The 12,026-nt window shown below is 44.5% G+C and overlaps 1 pseudogene; it reads right to left on the bottom strand.

Annotated features, from left to right (window-relative positions):
- Positions 1-6,158: 6,158 nt before the first annotated feature.
- LOC102441926 lies at positions 6,159-8,054 on the bottom strand (annotated as a pseudogene).
- Positions 8,055-12,026: the final 3,972 nt, after the last annotated feature.

Raw genomic sequence — 12,026 nt, 5'->3', positions numbered from 1 at the left:
GACTGGCTCTTTCTCCCCTTTGTGACCCACATCTCGTCTGTGGGAGGCATGATACATCCTTTGTCCTGATAAACTCTGAGGGAGCTGACTGGTCCCAGTGCAACTGGGTATATCCTCTCTGATAACAAAGAGCCTGCCAGGCCCTCTAGACTTTCCTGGGTGGGGAGTCAGACATCAGCCCTTTACGCCCTTCCCATCAGAGTTCCCTGAACAATCCTGTAAGAATGCCCTCTCCCTTGGCCAGAGGTGAAGGGGCATGCAACCTCCCCTCCTTCACTCTAGTGAGTGGGGTATGGGATGCACAGCACAGCTTTCTCTAAAGGACACGCTTCACAAACGTAGCCGCACTTTCCACTCTCTGACCCTTGCAGTTTTTAAGAACCATCTAACTAGTAGATATTTGCCTGCAATCGCTGCTTGGTAGTATGGTACTTCACTCTGAGAAATCGCACCTGTTGCATTGGAGTGCTTCTGTAGAAAATTTCTATACACTTTCCTTTACACCTGTGACAGCCTCAGGATGAAAATAGCTAAGGCTTTTTGAGACATGTTTAACCAAGAGAAAATAAGCATCGTTTTCCAGTATGTTATGCTTTACAAACTAAAATCCTTATTAGAACAATAGGAATGCTAACTGATAATGATAAACACAAAGGAGCCACTTATCTAGAATTTTATTCAGATAAAATCGCACACTCTTTTTGTCTGGCATCTGAGCTACATTTTGGATTAATAACATTTTTCACAAACTGTCTAGCAAAACCAATATAAATTTTGATGAGCAGAGTTCAGGGAACTCAAACATAGGTAAGTGAACATATTTCCCCAAAGAAAATACGAAGCATATGGTCTGACATTTGATTTGGCAACAGGACAGAATATTTGAAATTGGGACTTTCCAGAAAAAGAGAGCATATGGTCACTCTAGGCATAAGGGTGTAGCTTGGGAGAAGCGTGTGAGGCGTGAGAGGAATGAGCCAAAGAAAGATGACTGAGTGCACTGAGATTAAGCGATTGTCTAATGTCATCAGCATTGACTGCAGAGCGTTAAAAATAGAGCTTAGCTATAGAAGCCAACCAAGATCCCCTGAAGAGTTTCCTGCCCACTCTCCTCTCTCTGGTGTGACTGACACTAGTGCCTCCAGCAACAGCCCAGCAGGTAGGCTGCAGAAGTGGGTGATGATGGATTCTGAGGTAACAGCAGACGTGAGGGTCAGCAAGAAACAGCAAAGTAGTTGGGAAATAGGCAGCAAATACAGCTGCAGGGACACTGATTGGCTTCCTCCAAACTTCCAGCTAGAGACAAATCCCAGCATTGTAACTATTTTACTGAATAGCTTATATGTTCCTCAAATAGAAGAGAAAACCAAAAGACGTATTTTCCTTTTAAAAGGGAGATAATATGTTTAACCCAAAGAGAAAACTGATTAGAATAATTGCATTTTGGTACTATCTACTTGACTTCCTCCTATAAAAAGTATAAATTACCAAACATCTATATTTAAAATAAGGAGTATAATATTAATCTGGGACTTCATGGGATAAACAAAAATAAATTTTTAAAATCAGGGGATTTCTTGAGAAGGGAATAAGAGATTGAAAATTAGCTAGAAACCTATTCAGGGAGGTAGTAATTTGTAAAAAACAAATATCTAGGTGATGATGACAAAGCAAATAATGACAACTCTTGGAGAGGGTGATAATTATCTTCAGAATTTGAGTTTGCTTTTTGGCATTTTAAGGTAGAATTAAGTGGTTAATCTCATATATCCACAGTAAAGAAAATGGGTACATGATAGGAGTAGATAATTTTTTTAAGTACAAAGCTAAAAAACGTATTTAAATGTTTAGCCTATGTTTATATCCATAAAACAATAAGATATCTATCAAATTAATAAAGGTCAAAAACAATGATAATACTTAGTGTTGTTGACAGTGGAAGTATACAGTTTCATAGATGATTAGCAGAAAAATAAAAGGCATAACTTTTCTGGGAAGCAATTTAGCAAGATATAAGAAAAGCTCAAAAATGAGAATAGTTTCTGCTGTAAAAATTCTACTTCTAATACTTACTTTTGGAAAATAATCATAAAAATGTCAAGGAGCTCTGGCTAGTGTTTCTCGGTGTTTAGAGCATTGACCTATGAACCAGGAGGTCATGGTTCTATTCCTAGTCAGGGCATACGCCCAGGTTCTGGGCTTGATCCCATGGGCATGCAGGAGGCAGCCGATGGATGATTTTCATCCTTAGTGTTTCTCTCTCTCTCCCCCTCCTATCCTCTCTCTGAAATAAATAAAAACATATTTAAAAGTCCACTGATGATGTGTTATGATTTCTCTATATACATTGTGAAAGACTGACTCATTTAATATTATATCTTCTATGCATATACATGGAAAGAAATTTATAATGCTAATAAAAAACAACTTCTGAATTATTAGTTATAATGTGACCTCAAATTTTAAAAATTCCTGTAGCTATAGATATGAATGCTTACAAAAAAGAATGCAAAATTGTTAGCAGTGGAAGAATTATGGATGCTTATTGCTATTTATATTCTTTTATCTTCTATTTTTATTAATAAAGATATACTATTTATGTAATAATATTTTAATAAATATTTTATGAACCGGAGTATCCTCACTGAAGGTTTTCTCTCCAAAGGATAAAAAATCAAAGTGCAGGAGTATGAGGATGTCATGAAGGTTAGGCTGAGTGACAGGCCCAGGTGTTCAGGAGGGATGTCTAATTATCAAGAGAAACAACAAAGAACTTCTATATGTGCTCCAAAGATGAATGGGGGGAGAGGGTGAGGTCCACATCCTTTTATTTTATTTTTTTTACTTTAAAATTCTTTAACTGGAGAAATAAACATTCATAAATTTTAGGGAGGTGGGATGGGATGGAATGAGGAAATTCAAAGATTATCAACTTTACTTTTAAGTGATTTACATTCTGACACTGTTATCTCATCATCGGGGGAAAATAGTTCATGGTACTCTCAACCATCAAAATTATCTCAGAATTTCAAAAATACCGTTAGAATGATCACTAGATGTTTTTACAGCATCTTTAAAAATTATTAAAAGATTTCACCAACATCAAATAGGGTCCATAATAACTCTATGAGCAGAATCAAACCAATATGATAGGTTTGATTGTCAAACCCAGGTTTCTAAACTGCTTACGCACAAAGGTGTACATTTCAGCCAAGGTTCTTAGAAGCAGTGGCAATAGAGACCAATTCTTGCTGATTTAAGCAGAACCGTTTGATTAAAAGGATATTGGGTTACACACACAAAATTTTTAAGGGATATTGGGTGGCTCACAGAAATGCTGGGAGAGCTGAAAAATTAGGCTTAAACTTAAGTAACAGGGGTAAAACACCCACAGAACTGACCTGATAAGAAAGTGGCTAGAGTAACCAACCATCCTTGTCTTCAGTTTCCAGACAGCTTTCCATGCTAAAACTGGGAAAATGCTGGCCAAGTTGTCACCCTACATCTGATGCCATGGACATCAAGCTCTGGCCACTTTTGCATTGGAAACTATAGCTTGCAGTAACATCTACTGCCACTAGGAGACAGGGAGAAAGAAAGGCGGAAGGAGGGAGAGACAATTTCTTGTATCTAGCAAGGAGTCAAAGGTCCAGAATAAATGTCTGAATGGAAAGTCCAGGTTACATGCCTGTACCTAGCTGCAAGGGAAGCAGAGAAGGTATTGGACATCTTCCACTTCCATTAGGGAAAAACCTTTGCTTACCATCAAGATTTTTAAAGTAAGGAATTCTCTAAATACAGGGAAGCCATTCAGGTGGCCAAAATAATAACCAATTTCCACTACAGTATCCAAATTATTTTTAATTGTCTAATATTATTTATTTAGGAAAACTAAGTCCACCATTTGTCTGACGTATAGTGGTTTCTTTGATTTAAAATTAAGTTTTGAAAGTCAGATTAACAGATGGTTACTATAATATTATCTTTATTATTTGACCATACAATAGTTTATGACTATTATAAACTTTAAAAGTGAATGATGAGCATAATCCTATACTTTGTAAAAAACTTAATCCTTCTAACTTTTGTTCATCATACAGCATTGTTCCATTTCTATTATTTACACACACACACAAATTTCTTTTTTGTTTTCAATGTTTCTAGAGGAGACAAGTAGTTATACACAGGTTACAATGTATGCCAAGAAGAAATGGATTTTAATGGAAACCTTTTATCTAGGACAAACCTTAAGAACAGTAATGGACAATGTGTTCTGCACAACTCTTTAGCATTCATTCTTTCTTACATTCATTGTGGTCAAGTGATTTGATCAAAGGATTTTAAGTCAATGCTTGTGTATTTTTCTTAGCTGTTCATTTCTTTTACAGAATGACCTGGAACAAACCCATTAAGATTTTTTGTTTTGTATTCATATACTGAACTATAAAATGGGAATGCCTGTAATTAATCAAAGATATGGTTTCTACTTGTAGATGGTAAAGAACAAAACAATGGAGTAAGAATTCTGGTCCTGACTGGCCAATGTGGCTCAGTGGTTGAGTGTCGACCTAAGAACCAGGAGGTCAAAGTTCGATTCCCAGTCAGGGCACATGCTGGGGTTTCAGGCTCGATCCCCAGTGTGGGGTATGCAGGAGGCAGCCAATCTATGATTCTCTCTCATCATTGATGTTTCTCTCTCTCTTCTCCCTCTCCCTTTTTCTCTAAAATCAATAAAAATACATTTAAAAAAAGAAGAAGAATTCTGGTCCTTTCATGATATAATGAGGTCTTGGTCATATTGCTTAAATTCTCATGTCTCAGTTTCCTCAATTCATAAATGATAATAATACCTGCATTATCTATCTATCTATCTATCTATCTATCTTAAAAAGCCCTAAGCGACTGGTCGATCATTCAACCATTTGACCAGTTGCTATAATGCACACTGACCACCAGGGGGCAGACGCTCAATGCAGGAGCTGCCCCCAGTGGTCAGTGCACCCACAGGGAGAACACCACTCAGCTGTCCGATGGGCACCAGATGCCGGGCTCACAGCTGGCAAGCACAGCAGTGGTGCAAGCCTCTCCTGACTCTGCAGCAGCACTACTGAGCAGTGGCGGCCGCCTCCGCAGCAGCACTACGAGCGAGAGCGGTGCAGTGCCAGGCCCTGGCTTGGGCTCCTCCCTGGACGCCTGCCACTTCTCGGTTGGGCTCCTCCCTGGACGCCTGCCACTTCACGGACTACTACATCCCTCGGGGGTCTGGGATTACGAGACAGCACAGGACAGGCTGAGGGATCCCACCAGTGCACTAATTCGTGCACCGGGCCTCTATAAGCCCAGCAACTGAACGGTCGCTATGACATGAACTGACCACCAGAGGGCAGACACTCAATACAGGAGCTTCCCCCTGATGATCAATGCACTCCCACAGTGGGAGCACCGTTTGGCTGACCAGGATGAGCGGCTGCCCAGGGTGAGGCCGAGTCTCTGCACGTATCAAATACCTGAGACAATCCAGACTCTGGCCTGCCCCCACCAGCTGATGCAGGCCCTCTAAGGAGTGTTCTAGAAAGAGCGCAGGGAGCTTGCATAGGCGGATGGCAAGAGGGGACATGACCCCTGAGGAGGCTGTCCTGATGGCTGAGGATCCTGGAGCATGGCTGCCCTGAACATCCCCGATGGTGTCACCGACCTGGCATCACACATCAAGGACATTCACTGAATGGCTTTGGGGTGTAAAGCTCTCCACCAGGTTCCTCCAGGACACAGAACATGCCTTTACCCAAGACAATACCCTGAAATATCAGCTCAGACTAATTTCCTCATTCAGCAATCGCTCAGAGGGCAGGTCCATAGCCACTCAGCTGACTGGAATGAGCAGTGCCAATCCGTGCAGGCCACGCCCCCCTCCCCCCCCCCCCCCAGTGCATGAATCCATGCACCAGGCCTCTAGTGTGTGTGTGTGTGTGTGTGTGTGTGTGTGTGTGTATGAGCATTTTTAAAAGTATGGAACAGCAAATGCAAAGTGTTTTTTTTTTTTTTACTATAGTTTACTGAACCATTCCTTTATTGTTAGACATGTGGGGCAAGAGATATATGTGATCACAAAGCTCTTTCCAAAGTCATAGTCCTGTCCACAAAATGCTGGGCTGCGGTCAGCGCTCAGTCTTGGCGTCTTGTCCCATCTTCCAGATGACCAGGCGCATGCAGGCGCTGGCGTCCTCGCTGGAGCTGTGACCATCCATCCTGTTCTGGATGACGTGTCCGAGGTAGTGAGCCGTGAGGTTGCGAAGGGAGCGCTTGTAGGGGAGGCCTCGGCGGTGCGGGAAGAGCACAGATGTGTCCAGCACGGTGCCGTGGATGAGCTTCAAGGCCAGCAGGTCGCTCTGCAGGCTGTGTCCGATGAGGATGGTGTGGGCATTGAAGAGCGTCAGCAAGGCGGCCTGAACGTCCCGGATGGAGGTGCTGGTGTGGGCCAGGTCAGTCGGGGTGACTCCGGAAAACCTGGTGTTGTAGTCGACGATGTCGTGGTCCGGCCTGACGAAGGTGTCGTACACCAGCTGCAGGGCGCTGTCCACCACGCTGACACGGGTCAACTCCAGGCCAGAGGTGGTGTAGCACATCTCACAGTCCAGGGCGTAGATGCCGGGGTGAGCCCCTGGGGGCAGCTCTTTGTCTAAGGTCTGCACGAAGCCCTGCAGGTCCTGCTGGCGGCTGTCCTGCACGTGCTGCTGGGCCACCTGGCAGCCAAGGGAGCCAATAGGGGCCGAGCAGCACGTGTACTGAATCTCCCAGCCCCCAGCCACTGGAGTAGGGCGCAGCCGCCCCCAGTGGTAGTGACATTCTTCCTGGTGCACACAGTGGCCTGAAGGGGCCACGAGGTACTGGGTGCCACAGCGGCAGCATAGCCTGCAAGAGGCATTTTGGGGCGGCTTCCCTTGGGTGGTGAAGAGGACAGCGCCCCCGGGCCGCTTGGGGTGCACGAAGGGGTAGCCATTCTCCTTGAGCTGGGCCTGGGTTAGCAGGTGCTCCTTGAGGCGCTGGTACAGGGCGGCCCCTTGCAAAGGATCCTCTTCAGGGGGGCTGTTCGGGAGCTGGAGTGAGAAGCTGGTCTGGGCGGCCAACTTGCCCCCCAGCACCACCTCCTGGGACACAGCCCCTCTGTCCCTGGTCTTGTGGAGACCAGCTTCAGGGCCGGGTTCCAGGCCCTGCATCTTGTGGAAGGTGTTTGCGGCCACGTCCTGGTCCATCCTCTTGCTGGGGCTCTGGTGGTAGGCCGCCTTCTCCTCCTTCAGCTCCTTCTCTGTGGCATCCAGGGTGGAGGAGCAGAACTTGAGACCCTCGTCCCTAAAGAGGCTGAGATGGCGTTGACGGGTGATGGCGGTCACTTTGCCCCCACACTCTTTCGGAGGAACAGGCTTCTGAGAACTCTGCTCAGGTGGGCCGTGGGTTACAAGTTTGGGAGGCACAGTGCTGGTGGCCGTGGACGCCTGGCCTGATGGGGCGCGGGCCTCTGGGAGCTGGCTGCCCAACCCCTGGGCCTTGGGAGGAGGGCTGTTGCTGCTGCTGGCCAGGAAGCGCCTCTTGGCACCTGCAGCCAGGCAGGGCATGGTGTCGCGGGCAATCCTCCTCTTGTCTCTGGCAGCTGAGAGGTGGATGGAAGGGGACTTCGGGGCCGGATCCTGGGCAGCCTGGGGCAGGCTGGCTGACTCCATGGGAGGCTTGTCTGCTCTCTGCAGCAGGTCACACAGCTCCTGGGCGGTGGGTAGCCGGGTGCGGGGGGCCAGGCCTCTCCTCACGTACTCTGGCTGGATGATGAGATACATGGGGCCCCGGGTATATATGGGGGGCACTGGGAGCAGGCTGCCAGGGCCAATAGGTTGATGGCAGGGCCACTGGCAGGAAGGCCGGTGCACCAGGGTTGCGGCACGGCAGGAGGCACCCAGCTGGGCCTCCTGATTTTGCAGATGGCCAGGAGGAAACCAGCTCGGTGCCGTGGCCCTCAAGAGAGCTGAAGCTCGCGCTGCTTCACTTCTCACAGGTGGCGACATGGTCCTTGCTCTCCTGGGCTCTGGTGTCTAATGGCCTAGGCTGGGTGCCCTCAGCCCCTATATAAGCGGAAAGCCTGTCTCCAAGCAGATTAACTTGCTCAGCCAATGAATCCTATTTGATCTCATCTTCTCTAGGTTGGTTTTCAGAACCCAGATGCACACATTGATCCCACCCTACTTAATCCGATATTCTCTGGACTGCCTTCTAGAATCCCGGAGCTCCCTCGGGACCGAATCAACAGGAGGGAGCTCTGAGTGCAGGGGGTGGGCCCCATCCTCTGCTTAGTTCTCCTAGTGCCAGGTCACTGAGTGCTGGAAGCCGGTCCATCCTTGCTGCTTGACACAGTCGCTGAAGGGAAGAAACATCTGCACAGCATATGTTTCAAGGGACCTGGCGTATATGGCATACTTTTCTTAATATGTTTGCTCCCCTTCTTAGCATTATGTGTTTTAACCAAGGTCACCTCTCCGAGAAAGGTTGTTTCCCCAGGTGGGGATTTTCCCCTGGAGTTAGGGAGGGAATAAAACCCCTTAACTAAGTGCCAGGCGGGTAGTTAATCACTTTAACTACGAACAATCACACTTAAGCTAAATAATCTTTACTTAGGATAATCTCCTTCAGTTACTTCCTTATAGTTGAGTAGAACAATAGGGTAACCTTGGAATGGAGATAAGAAATGCCCTAACCCAGGGGTCCTCAAACTACGGCCCGCGGGCCACATGCAAATACAAATATTGTATTTGTTCCCGTTTTGTTTTTTTACTTCAAAATAAGATATGTGCAGTGTGCATAGGAATTTGTTCATAGTTTTTTTTTAAACTATAGTCCGGCCCTCCAACGGTCTGAGGGACAGTGAACTGGCCCCCTGTTTAAAAAGTTTGAGGACCTCTGCCCTAACCTTTGGAATAGAATGGATGGGATTAAAATCAACTGGTATAAATACAGATGTAACAAGACAATAAACACAGAACCTGGCTATGATGATCACCTGAACGCTGCCTCCGTCCACACCTTTGGGAACCCCGGGACCTGATGGGGCTGGACCCCAACAGATGGCGCCCATTATCACCTCCTGCCTCCTTAGTATTCACAGATGGTTTCTCTAATGGTAGGGCAGTAATAATCATTGATTCAATAACCCATGTTCAACAAACCCTAGAGACGTCAGCCCAGAGAACAGAGCTTTTGGCAGTCATTTATGCTTTTGAACAATTGCAACAGGTTCCCTTTAACTTGTACACTGACTCTCAATATATAGTTAAATTATTTCCTCATATTGAGACCGCCTCTCTCCCACAAGGAAGAACAGCCATTTTCTCTTTGTTAACTCAGCTACAAACTTACATTCATAAACAAGAAAAGGCTTTCTATATTGGACATATTAGAGCTCATTCCTGCCTACCAGGACCCTTAAGCGAAGGAAATTATCAGGCGGATCTACTAACTTGTCCAGAGTTTGTACAGCTCTAGAAGAAGCCCGGCGGTCTCATGCCATTCACCATCAAAATGCTTCTCCGTCTATATTATCGCATATCTAGAGAAGCTGCTCGAAGTATTGTGCGTGACTGCGGCCATTCTCCTACTCATTTTCCTAGCCCTGCTACTGGAGTTAATCCAAGAGGACTTAGACCCTGTGACTTATGGCAGATGGATATTACTCATGTCCCATCTTTTGGCAAACTTTGCTATGTGCATGTTTGTATTGATACCTTTTCTCATGTTATCCTTGCTTCTGCACGTACAGGAGAAGCCTTTAAAGATGTAAGTCAACATTTATTCCAATGTTTTTCCTACCTAGGGATACCAAGGGCACTTAAAACAGACAATGGGCCTGCCTATACCTCTAGAGCTTTTAAAAACTTATGCTCTACATTCGGCATCGCACATACTACAGGAATACCCTACAATACTCAAGGCCAAGCAATAGTAGAAAGGGCTCACCAAACTTTAAAAACACAAATTAAAAAATTACAAGAAAATGAGTTTAAATATTCCTCTCCTCATCATGTTCTACAACATACTCTATTTGTAATTAATATACTAAATGTAGATTCTGAGGAAAATTCCCCGATGTACAGACATTGGAATTCTGATCTAACCAAACCTAAAACCCTCGTCAAAAAAAAAATCCAAAGTGTTATTGTTGTATTACATCTTTCAGCATTTACTATTTGAAAATGTAGAGTGCTTCTTTTATCTAGAAAATATGTCTCTGAAAATCAATTTAAAATTATTGAAGCTGATAGGTAAGTCCTTTTAAGTTTTTAGTTATTTTATGTATGACAGATTTTTAAGTGGTAATTATTAATGCAGTTTTCTTACACTTACTGTTTCCTAGACTCCATTTCTTTCAGAAGTTTTCTGAATTATATATATAGTTGCTGAAGTCCTGCGGGTGCTCTTCTGAGTATTGTTGTTTTTTAAACCTAAGCTGTCCAAGATAAGATTCCATACAGGAGACAACCATTAATACAGCAAATAGAAAGTATTACAATTGTTCTACTTAAAATAATTGCCCCCTGTTGGAGGTATAGAATATAAACTCCATTTATAATGGGAGGGGACAAATGAAGAAGAGGAGAATCTGTTGAAAGATATTTGTTTGGCAAATATACCATATCTACTTTGTGAAATTACCAAGTGCCTAAGGACTAGAAAAGTACGCACATACCCCTATGAAGAGGCTTCTTTGTTTTCTCCATCTCTGGCCCTTTAAATAGTGTCTGGATAATCTCATATTCACTCCCTGGAACTGTGAATTTGTAAAGAGTGCTGATGTAGGACAGTCATGTGATTGATCGAAACACCAGGAATACAAGCACGCTTATTCTGGCAGTTTCATAATTTGGGCTCTTCAGTGGGGAAATATCTCAAGCCCTCTCCTTTACAAAAGTTCTCTCTATATCTCAACCTTAACTCCTTTCTATTTTTAATCCCCTTTCAACACAGTGAAGGCTGAATTGACACACCAGTTTTTGTATTTTAGCCATCAACACTTGAGTTGAAGACAAACTACACTGCCTGTTAAACTCAAGTGGGATAAACCCTTCTGACTCTTTTCTCACACCTACTCTGAGTGTCTTTATCACCAAAGTTGGGTGTAGGGCAAACGATCTGATTTAGAAGAGGTGGTGCTGTCTGTTTCTCTGGGTGACTTTGGGCAATCTCTCAAGTTCTTTTCCTAGAGAATGTAATGTCGATAATAAAGAACTATGTTATCTCTCTTACCCACAATAAGTACTCCAAAAAAAATTTGTTGCACAGCCAGTGTGGCTCAGTGGTTGAGTGTCAACCCATGAACCAGGAGGTCACAATTCGTTTCCAAGTAAGGCCACATGCCTGGGTTGTGAGCTTGATCCGAGGGGTGGGGAGCGGAGGGTGGGAGGGGCGGGGTGGTTGGGGGGGGACATGCAGGAGGCAGCAGATCAATGATTCTCTCATCCTGATGTTTCTATCTCTCTCTCCCTCTCCCTTCTTCTCTCTGGAATCATTCTTCTCTCTGAAATCAATAAAAAATATTTTTAAAATTTGTTGTTTGCTGACTTCTTTTTTTTTTTTAATATATTTTATTGATTCTTTACAGAGAGGAGGGGAGAGGGATAGAGAGTTAGAAACGTGGATGAGAAAGAACCATCGATCAGCTGCCTCCTGCACACTCCCTACTGGGGATGTGCCTGCAACCAAGGTATATGCCCTTGACCAGAATTGAACCTGGGACCCTTCAGTCCACAGGCCGATGCTCTATCAACTGAGCCAAACTGGTTAGGGCTGACTTCTTGATTGAGAGGCAGAGCTTAGATCAGGGGTGGGCAAACTTTTTGACTCGAGGGCCACAATGGGTTCTTAAACTGGACCGGAGGGCCGGAACAAAAGCATGGATGGAGTGTTTGTGTGAACTAATATAAATTCAAAGTAAACTTCATTACATAAAAGGGTATGGTCTTTTTTTTTTTTTTAGTTTTATTCATTTC

Source organism: Myotis lucifugus, unplaced genomic scaffold, assembly GCF_000147115.1.
Source record: "Myotis lucifugus unplaced genomic scaffold, Myoluc2.0 scaffold_54, whole genome shotgun sequence".
Taxonomy (NCBI): Eukaryota; Metazoa; Chordata; class Mammalia; order Chiroptera; family Vespertilionidae; genus Myotis; species Myotis lucifugus.
This window is presented reverse-complemented; position numbering and strand designations above follow the sequence as displayed.